Raw genomic sequence first — 11,711 nt, 5'->3', positions numbered from 1 at the left:
AATCAATTGCTTTAAAAAAGCAATTGTAGGGCGGTCTTTCCCCCTTTAAAATTAATTGAATTGGGGGGGGGGGGGGGGGGGGGGGGGGTTGTTTGTTTGTTTGTTTGATTGTTTGTTTGTTTCTGTATGGGGTTTATATTATTGTTACCGGAGAAGTTTCATGTTTAGTTTGGAAAGTTTTTATTTTATTTTAGGTACAGCGCGCGAGCCAGATTGAGGAGACATCACGTGACTTGGGTTTATAATAACGAAAACTTAGTCTTTTTATTTCTCTTTAGGTCGGGATGTTGAACAGACAACATGTATATAGAGACGGAATGTACACAATGTAATTTCTTTTGTCATTGTAGGAAATTGAAATCTTGTTGACAGTTCACGGGCAGTGCATGTTTTGGATTTAATTGATCCGGTGTAACTTTAAAACACATTTATTGATTATTTTCTTATATTGTACATTTTTCAGCACCTGTTTGTAACACAGATTAGTATTTCAATCTCGGAGCGGACATTTTATTGTAGGTTTTTACTGAGATTTACGGACGTAGCAAGCGATTTTTACGGCATTGCCATTTCTTTTCTCTAGGAAAAGCTTTGAGAGATATCTGCATCAAGTTTTTTTATAAACTTTATGTACATGTATGCCCTGCTGACTGAAAATTGTGAGGTCGATTGTACTTGTAGTTTCAGAGTACATGTGGATTTTTTTTTCAGAAGTGACGCAAGAACAATATTAAATTTCAATTTTTCATGAAACATGATTGATTGATCATGATCATGATTGATTGATTACTTGGTGATTGATTGATTGATTGATTGATTAGTTGGTTGGTTGGTTGGTTGGTTGGTTAAACACGTTGGAAAGGATCAATTAAAACACCGAAAAGGAAACAAAGATCTTGGACCTTATATTAAACACATGAGACGGAAACATGATTGATTGATCATGATCATGATCGATTGATTGATTGCTTGATTAATTAGTTGGTTGGTTGGTCAGTCGGTCGGTTGGTTGGTTGGTTGGTTGGTTGGTTGAACACGTTGGACAGGGTCAGTTGAAACAGCGAAAAAGAAACAAAAAAGATCTTGAACCCTATGATCAACACATGAGACGGAAACATGATTGATTGATTGATTGATTAATCATGATCATGATTGGTTGATTGATCATGATCATGATTGATTGATTGATTGGTTGGTTGGTTGGTTGGTTGGCAGGCAAACACACATAAAACTCTTCAAGTAGTGCCCCGAATCACATATGTACATGACCTTGACATTTGACCTTGTGACCTTTGTCAAGGTCATTGCTTCACAATGTCATTGCAAAAGACCCTATGGGTCAAGGTCATTTTGTTTAAGAGTTTTGTATAATAATGGCTTTATATAAACCATCAATGGGGATTATGTCCCTTACACAATGGTAAAACCAATATAGTCATAATGCAACAAAGTTACCCCTTGAAGTATTCAACATTTTTCACTGCTTAAATTTTCTGTATCTATAACCATTTAAGAATTATAGGGAAATCAAAGACATATGAAAATCTAAAATATGACCTTGACCTTTGACCTTGACCTAATTTTCTAAGTTAGGAATCAGGGGACTCAAATAAAAACATTCCAGGGTTATACGGTTAACGGTTTATGAGTTAAAAAAAATACCGACAAATTTATTCCGTAAAGATAGATAACTCCTATAAAATTTCATCGAATCGCTTCGATCCAAATTAGCCAAAATTTCCATAGGATGTTACGAACAATTTGTAAATTAAAATTTGTCATAATATTTAACGGTTGCGAAGGAGTTGCGCTAACAAGGAAAACAGTGTTTGGGGAGATAACTCATACAAAGAAAAGTATTCGTTTACGCAGGGTAAATTTCAAAAGCGCATAAACTGTTCGATATCATATACCAAATATCTAAGCGACATATTGCGAAACAAATGTTTATCGCAAGAACAAAATTAGGCGGAAGAAAAAAAAAAAAAAAAATAATCAGAAGAAAAACAATAGGTCTTTCCACAGAAAAGTGGAAAGACCTAAAAATCTGATGGTATTGGTGACTTGTTGCAATGCAAAATATCTGTCCCTTGTAAATATACTTTAATTTTCTAATGGCTGTTCACATGTTCTATTCGTCATCCTGGCCGACCTATAGAACCTACTTACTGTAGGATTGAGACATCAGTAAACCGCGAAATCATGGTGCTAGTGAGTTAAAACACAGACGCAATTGTAGTCAATGTAGTGTCCGCCATGAAATAGAATACACTGATTGACTTGTTATGAGGGTAAAAGCAAGCTTGTTTTCCCATTGTAAACAATTATAGGTCGAAGGGATAGCAACTTTTATTTTAATAGCATAAAAAGTCATATGTGCTGAACCGAACAAAACAACTTCCTTAAAAATCTAAATACAGCATCTAGAAAAAACAAATGGTCACATGTACATTAACAAGATGATTCATTTTTGGGCCCGTGCTGTAATTGTAAATATCTAAGTCATTTATTTAATTATTAAGTAATTGCTTCTGGTTAGTAGTATGTTAATTTGAAAAATGGATGTAAGACACATTCATACCATTTTCGATATTTCAGAGTTTTACGTTACAAAGCACAAATGTCCAAGTAACACGAACAATCAATGAAGTCCTTATTGTCAAGTGAAAACTAAGTATGATAAAGTTTGGGATATATGTTTATAAAACTGTGAGTGCAAATTTGTTCAAGAAGTAATATGTAAATCAGAAGAGATGGTAAACTATTTTGTCAATCCTTCGTCAGAAACACTCAAACCTCTGTTTAAAAGCAAAGGGTGTACGAGGGTCTGGATTAGAGTCCTATATATTTCCTATATATTTCTGTATTCTTTTTAAAAAGGTTAATGACATTTATATTTCTCTTAAAAATAACCCCACTTATTCTGTCAATTTCGCATGAAAATAATTTCCTTGTTGCTATGTTTATTTCATATCATTCACAAAACTTGAAGTATCACTAAAATAATCTTATCCTATAGATGATATATCTTATGACATCTTGCTACGTTCTCTGTTACTGATATACATACACTGTAAACATGAAGGGATGTTTTTCAAAATTGACAAACTAAAGAAGAGTTAAATATAGCTGTTATTGTAAAAATGAAAAGTCCCTTTCAAGACTCAAGAGTTAGTTGGAAATAGATTTTATCTTCTGACGACAAGAATGGATATGGTGTATTAATCATTATGTACGACAGAAAAGCCAGTTTAATTTTTTCCTGGAAAAATTTATTCAAGAATTTTCTTTTAATACAAAATATTAGATTTTATAACTTTTGACATTTGCGTTCACCTTAACCTTTCATATCTGGACCGAAAGTCCCCGAATGTATCACCAACCAAGTAGCCAGTACCTCGGTACTGGCATGTACTGGCATGAAAATGCGGATTATGTTTTATTCAAAATTTTAAATTATTTAAAATTAAGGAATGTGTCCTCCTTATGCAAAGCTCTGATTTCTTGCGCGGCTTTTGCAGATGCTTTTTGTCCTTTTTATTTATAGCTCTTTATCCTTTTTTTTATTAGCGTTTGATTTTCAACTTTTTGGCATTGAGAATCCCTGAAGAGACATTGATTGTCAAAATGCGTATCTGGCGCTAAACAATTGGTACCGTATATTTTATTACTACTACTGTGTCGAGGCTTCTGCTGGTGGACTGATAGTTCCGATGGTATCACCATCCCTGGAGCCAGTATTTTGGTACTGGCATTAAAATACAGATTTTGTTTTATTAAGATTTGCAGTCACAAAATTAAAATTGTTTAATTCCTTGCCCAGTTTTTGCTATACTATTTGTCCTTTATGGTTTATAGTTCTTCGGACTTTTAATCAGCCATAGATTTTTAAACATTTAGCATTTTTGCATGGAGCATCACTGAAGAGACATCGAATGTCAAAATGCATATCTGGCACAGAACAATTGATACCGTTTAATCTATTATTATACACATGTAAGGTGAAATCCTATATTTCATCATATTTTTTTTTTATTTTTTTTTTGTTACAGTTTACTCAAACAGATAAAGTGGAAATGTTCGTCTTTGAAATAAGAATTTGAAAAATTTGCGATGCAACAAATATATTGGGGCCCATCCTCTATAAAGGATAAAATAAATAAAAGTGCACAATAATTCCAATTAACTGTATCTTTGTCAACTGCTTTTAGAGAATAAAGTATCTATCGCTCAAAACTGACATGATCATATTCTTTGAACTACGGTAATGTTCTCACCGTGGATTGCTGCATATTTATGATTAGTCGTGTTTTCGAATCTACTTAAACATTACGACGTCGTCATGCAGTTTTCACGTAGCCCACATTTTTTGATTGATTATTGATTGTTGGTTACATAACATCCAGTGGGAAATATTCCATGCATGTGCGGGACAGTTTAACAATAAATACATTGGGTCTGTCTTTTGATAAGGGAGTTCAGTCGGGTAAATTTGGACTGCCACTTGAAAATGAGGATCGTGATATTGGATGTAAGAAACTTTGCCTTGCAACTGACCTTCTGACCCCTCAGCTAGTTGGTATAAGGGTTCTTAACGTGTAAAGACCACTACACTCTCTTGACACTCTCTTTACACGACTTCTAAACGGACGTGGCTGCAAACTTGATACTCTGCACAGCCAAACGGACGCCACATTTTGGCAAGCGTTTAACTGACGGTCGGAAGAAGACCGAGTACGCATATTTCTATTTGCCAGTCACCCTTTGATAAGCAGCTTTAAATGCGTAGAGCTTTTCACAACAATAACACCAAACAAGAAGTTAAAAGCAATTGAAATTTATCTTTTTTCAGATGATTTAAACAAAAATTCTGAACAAATATTATTCATGTTTTTAAGAGCTGTTTTCGTAAAGATTTATTAATTCTACATGTGAATGAAAAGTGGGTTTCATTTTCAACCTCATTCATGTGAATGTATTTGAAAATACTTTCCGTTGCAAATTTATTACCTGTTCAGAAGACTTTTGATTATGTGAATCGTTCCTGTATTTCGTTCTATATTTTCATTATATTGTAAACATTCTTTGTGTTATTCTCCCCTCCCCCCCCCCCCATTGCAGTTTTTTCCTTCTTTTTAGTTTACAGAATCGCTTCGGACGCATATAATGCTTTCCAATTAAAATCATAGTTGGATTTCGTTTCGCAAAAAGTAACGCTTAACTCTTCTTCAACTTATTTCGTCATGATACATAAATTAAAAAAAAATGTAATTCAGAAAATATCAATAAAACAAAATGTTTATCTCATATTCACTAAATTTGAAGTAAATCTAAACTAATCATAGTTATCAAAGGTACCAAGATTATAATTTAGTACGCCAGACGCCCATATCAAAATATTTATAAAGCCAAACAATTACAAAGTTGAAGAGCATTGAGGATCTAAAATTCCAAAAAAATGTGCTAAATACGGATAAGTAAATATATGCCTGGAATAAGAAAATCCTTTGTTTTTCAAAAAATTAAAATTTTTGTTAACAGGAAATTTAAAAACAAAAATGGTCACATTATTGATATTCATGTCAACACCGAAGTGTTAACTACTGGGATGGTGATACCCTCGGGGACGAAACGTCCAACAGCAGTAGCATCGACCCAGTGTTGTAAATAGTTATCAAAGGTTCCAGGATTATAATTTAGTACGTCAGACGCGCGTTTCGTCTATATAAGACCCATCAGTGACGATCATATCAAAATATTTATAACGCCAAACAATTACAAAGTTGAAGAGCATTGAGGATCCAAAATTCCAAAAAGTTGTGCCAAAATACGGCTAAAGAAATCTATGCCTGGAATAAGAAAATCCTTAGTTTTTCAAAAAAATAAAATATTATTCTTTTTGACCTCATGTTGCGTTTTCGGTGACTGATATACATACACTTTAATAATAAAGGGATGGTATTGAGAATTATAGAACAATGTTATTTTTAAAATTCTGAGACAAATGCTTGAAAAACTTAAGAAGAGTTAAATATATCTGTCATTGTAATGCGGAAATGTCCTTTTAAGTTGAGATTAAGTTCAAAATAAAATAATCTTCTGCCTGGAAGAGGGTATATGGTGTAAAAATTCATGAACAAAAACCAGTTTAATCGTTTTCTTGGAAATTCATTCAAGAAATTAATTCTGATGCAAGGAATAATTATGCACTTTTTGGAGTTACAAACAAAAATATTTATCTCATATCATAATCACAAAATTTGAAGTAAAAGTAAAATAGTAGTTATCTATATTTATTTCGGTGAATTATTTGACTGTTATAAATACACTAGAAGGGAGGGTATTTGGAATTGACAAACGCTATTAGTAGAGTTAAGTAGTCTGCCATTGTTAAAAGAAAAAAAATGTCCTGTTAAAAGGAAGGTCAAAAGAGATTTCATCTTTTGATGGGAAGAATAGATATGGTGTATTTATTGATGAGAGAGAAATCAGTGTAGGTTTTTTTCTCGGAAATATTTATTCAATTGTCTTCTTGAAACAAGATTGTTGACAATCGCTGATAGTTGTAAACACAGTACAAGCTTGAAAAACAACAACGAAATTAAATTGAGTTGTTTTTTCCTCTTTCGGGGTTTAATGAGTAATCATCCTGGTCCTCAATGTAACTGTACTACTAGTTACAGGACGGGAGACATTGAGTGAGAAAATTGTAAAATTAAGGTGCTATCTTTTAACTAAAGAATTACTTTCAATAAAGTATACATATGAAAAGCAGAACAATAATTTACATTTGAATGAGTAAATTTATATACGAAATTAGTATTTTGTCGTAGATATGTGGAATTCACTCAAAAGCATTGACACGATTTCGACTTGAACTGTGGTTATTGCTATTAGAGTGCCATGTCACCCTTTTTTATAAGTTGCACTTTGTAAATACAACTGTTTCTCAAACTATGGCTTTTTTGGGAGATATATATAATATTCATAGAAAATTGCTTCTGTTAACTTACTGGTGGCTATGTTTCATCTTGAGCTTCACGCACACTCCATATATAATTGGAATTGGTATTTAGTATTTGCTATGTAATGTATAAGAGCTAACACACAATGTAACTAATAATGCTTCAGATAACATTCTTATTTAAATATAAAAAAAGTATCATATAATATAAACAGTTAAAAGAAAAACAATGTCCTGTTAAAAGGAAGGTCAAAAGAGATTTCATCTTTTGATGGGAAGAATAGATATGGTGTATTTATTGATGAGAGAGAAATCAGTGTAGGTTTTTTTCTCGGAAATATTTATTCAATTGTCTTCTTGAAACAAGATTGTTGACAATCGCTGATAGTTGTAAACACAGTACAAGCTTGAAAAACAACAACGAAATTAAATTGAGTTGTTTATTCCTCTTTCGGGGTTTAATGAGTAATCATCCTGGTCCTCAATGTAACTGTACTACTAGTTACAGGACGGGAGACATTGAGTGAGAAAATTGTAAAATTAAGGTGCTATCTTTTAACTAAAGAATTACTTTCAATAAAGTATACATATGAAAAGCAGAACAATAATTTACATTTGAATGAGTAAATTTATATACGAAATTAGTATTTTGTCGTAGATATGTGGAATTCACTCAAAAGCATTGACACGATTTCGACTTGAACTGTCACCCTTTTTTATAAGTTGCACTTTGTAAATACAACTGTTTCTCAAACTATGGCTTTTTTGGGAGATATATATAATATTCATAGAAAATTGCTTCTGTTAACTTACTGGTGGCTATGTTATATCTTGAGCTTCACGCACACTCCATATATAATTGGAATTGGTATTTAGTATTTGCTATGTAATGTATAAGAGCTAACACACAATGTAACTAATAATGCTTCAGATAACATTCTTATTTAAATATAAAAAAAAGTATCATATAATATAAACAGTAATTTTACAATATCATTTCATTTATATTTCAGAACATAATATGTAATAAAAATGACATTTTGGAAGAAGGAAGTATTTTTCATTAGCCTTTGACCTCTTGATGACGGAAATTAAACCTCTTGAATATTTCATAAAACTTTATAACTTGACCAATTGATCAAATAACTTTTAAAGATATATGAATGGATGTTCTCACTGCTAAAACACTCTTGTAAACTTTACCACGCTTTAATTTGTTTTTTTTATACAAGGAAATGGATTATATATACACAAAATGTTTTTGCTTTCTGATGATTTTTTGGACAATAATAGTAGATACCTATCAGAAACGTAAGTTATAAAACACTTCATCTCATTAGAATCATTGTAATATCATTTAGTAAACGATATTGAAATCAAGATATATTTGATGGACTATCTTGTTATATGAATAGACTTTAAAACAAATTCCTTCTAATTTTGTAATTGTATTAGGGATTTTGTCTTTTGAGTGTAGGGAAGATGTCATAAATGACCTGTACTAAGTGAGGAATAGGGTCATTCTTATATTATAGTTCGTTCCTGTGTGTGTTGCATTTTGAATACTGTAAATTCAGAAATTATTGCGTGCATTTATTATTGCGATTTTGTCATTTTACACTTGAATGCGATTTTAATTTTTACGATTTTGAGAAAAGTCATGCTAAGTTCAGTTAGAATATTCGAAAAATGCGAGTTTTAATTTTTGCGTTTACAACTCAGTCGCATTATTCGCAATAATAAAAACCTCGCAATAATTTCTGAATTTATTGTGTTTCTGTGTTTCTTTTGTGTAGTTTGTTTCCTCTTATATTTCAGTGTGAATTCTTTTTATTATAAGACGTGTCAAGGTACTTTTCTTCGTGTATTTAGTTTTGATGTTATATTTGTTATTCTCATCGGGTTTTGTCTAATTCTTAGTTAATTTCTGTGTGTGTTACATTTTAATGTTGTGTCGTCATTCTCCTCTTATATTTAATGCGTTTCCCTCGGTTTTGATTTTTGACACGGATTTGTTTTTTTTCTATCGTTTTGTGAGTTTTGACCATTGGTCTACTGTTGCCTTTATTCATATCTTCAGTAACCTATCTCTTATTTCCATATTTCCAGTATCCGAGAATAAGGTGTTAAATTGACATCATTTGTCAGTTGGATACATTCAATTTATATATTTGTTTTTATTTAAAAAAAAATAGGTCCAGTAAAACTCTCTTTTAGCGCCAAAAATATATCAGTTTTACAAAATTGTTAAAAAAAAATCTTTAAGCTATTTATTGGAAAGAAGAATACTTCAGTATATCAAAATAGTGCGGTGACAGAGGTGTAAAAAATCGTCGAGATAGCGAGTTTAATCTCCCTAAATAACACACGGCAAAAATGGTTTAAACTAAAAGAGAAATATGTCTTCTTTAGATTTTTCCATGTCGTCACGTTTTGTACGGTCACATTTTTCTAAAAAGTCGTTTTAATGACAAGTAGTATATAAGAGAGGTTCAACCCCCTTTTTCAAAATGAAAAATTGTGTTTGTTTGCTTACATTTAATTGAAATAGTTTTAACGGACGCTTTTTTTTATATGTCAAAATATTGTATTCAGTATTTTATTTTCTTCCTATCTATAAAATTTGCGAAGTTTGGACTGTTTAAAATTGAGGTAATTTTAATTGCAAATTCAGACACAAACTTTAGTTTCTTCTTCATAGTAGTAATTAAATTATCCCATAATATTTTAAGCATATAGTATGTCATTACTCTTATAAGTGATATAAATGTCGGAACCAAAATATGAAAAAAACCTGAAGAAATCAATGGAAAAAGAATGTAGAAAATACTTCAATTTCAACACGAAACTTATTCACTTGCTTTCCGTCACATTTTGTGTATTAGTCAATAATTTGCTCTCAACTGGTATAAAAAATTACTACCTTTGTCGCTATTATATACACATATTTTCAATTAAAGTGCACTGAAATATGCCACATACTTTGTTTGAATATATTTATATTCTATGTTTTTTACTTACAAATCAAAAAAGTCTTATTGTAAAATCACAATAATGGAAGCTTCTATCTGATATTTAATAATGACATACAATTATCGGACTGTTGTCACTCAGTTTCGGATATTTGTACGCGTTCTAGAATGCAGTCGTTCAACTGGAGCGCTTGTATATTTTGTTGCAACAAAACATTTTAGAAAGATCAAAAGCTACTTAAGTTTGAATCAGATGAGCGCATTAAAAATGATTTATCTGTGTCAGATAAAGTTAAAGTTGAAAAAGTTTCCCGTCCATCTTTAAACTTCAAGAACTCTGTCATTCTAGTTGCATTACAAATTATTTGTTAAAAACGAAAAAAACACAAACATAATCCCAACCCGTGGAAGCAGATATCTGAGATCACGATACTGCTTTTATTAATTTTATGTTGGCTATTGACAACGATTTGGTCATTCCTTGTGGCATCGTTACTTGATGAATATAGATCTTTTCTTTCGGCTGATTCTTATTTAAAATATTCTTCTTGTAAAATGCAGTCTTAACGCGTTGATTTTCTATAGAAATTCAGTTGTCAAACAACTTTAACAAGGCAAATATAACATAATATTTAGTAGCAAAATAACTATTTAAGATGCCATATCAGCTGCTAGTCAATTGAAAACTGACCCTAAAATCTCAATGTCAACTGTAATAGACACGGACAGATATTTCTTTCCGCTGCAAGTATACTTAGAAAAGACATCGAAACTCTACGGAAAATGCCCAACTTCGGATGAATTGTCTCTTCCCTTTTCAATTAAGGAAATGCCTTCGTATTTATTGCAATTCATTTTTTGGTAAGCCGATGACACTGCATACAACCAAGACTATTCTCTGGAAATGGTACCAGAGAAATTGCATAAATGTTAAGCAATTGTTGAGTCAATCGTTTGTGTGGCCAATTTCTTTTTACTCCTTTTCATTTATGATTGGCTTTACAGACAAGCATATGAATGTCATCACACCTTCCTAAATCGACCTTTAGATCTCTGTTAAATCATGGATGAATTGATAGGGATGGTTTGAAGCTGGTTTTTTTTAGAAACAAAATGTCTTCGGACTTCCTACAATACCTTATCTGTACTTGTAAAGAAAAACGCAAAATAACATGTTTGCGCAGAACCTTTCATGTGCAGACCTGTGGCCATGAGTGAAATGTGTAGAAATATTAAAACATGTCTTGTGACGCTTGATGAAAATGAAGATGATGGAGATAACGGTTGATTTGGTAAAAAGCTTGTTGAACTGGTACACACGGTCCCAGCACCCAGGTTAGGGGAGTGTTGGCGCTCCCTTAAAATAGTTAAACCCCGCCACATTATGTATATGTTTTTCAAGTTACGAGACGGTAATGCAGTGTTTGTTTCTATATACTATATTTGTTTCTTTTTTAATTTATTTTGTACATTAATAAGGCCGTTATATTTTGCGTTTGTTTCACATTATTCTTTTTGGGAATTGAAGACTATGCAGTACGAATTTTACTTATTGTTGAAGCCCGTACGGAACCTTTATTTGTTAATTTATGTCTCATTTGGAGAGTTGTCTCAGTTGCAATTATATCAAATCTTTTTTTTATATGGAATACTTTTGAAGTTTGTGGTACGTTGCAAGGAAAAAAAGGGGGATAAAGGTACAAAACCTATAATGTAATAGATATAAACCAGAGTAGAAAACACAACAACAGATAAAACTATGGAGGCAGTAATAA

At 31.8% G+C, this 11,711-nt stretch overlaps 1 pseudogene; it reads left to right on the top strand.

The window, feature by feature from the left end:
* Positions 1–8,151: 8,151 nt before the first annotated feature.
* LOC134697474 (vascular endothelial growth factor receptor 2-like) overlaps positions 8,152–11,711 on the top strand; it is a 50,306-nt pseudogene continuing 46,746 nt past the window's right edge.

Source organism: Mytilus trossulus, chromosome 14, assembly GCF_036588685.1.
Source record: "Mytilus trossulus isolate FHL-02 chromosome 14, PNRI_Mtr1.1.1.hap1, whole genome shotgun sequence".
NCBI classification, from domain to species: Eukaryota; Metazoa; Mollusca; class Bivalvia; order Mytilida; family Mytilidae; genus Mytilus; species Mytilus trossulus.
The sequence above is the reverse complement of the archived record's forward strand: the minus strand, read 5'-3'. Positions and strand labels throughout refer to the sequence as shown.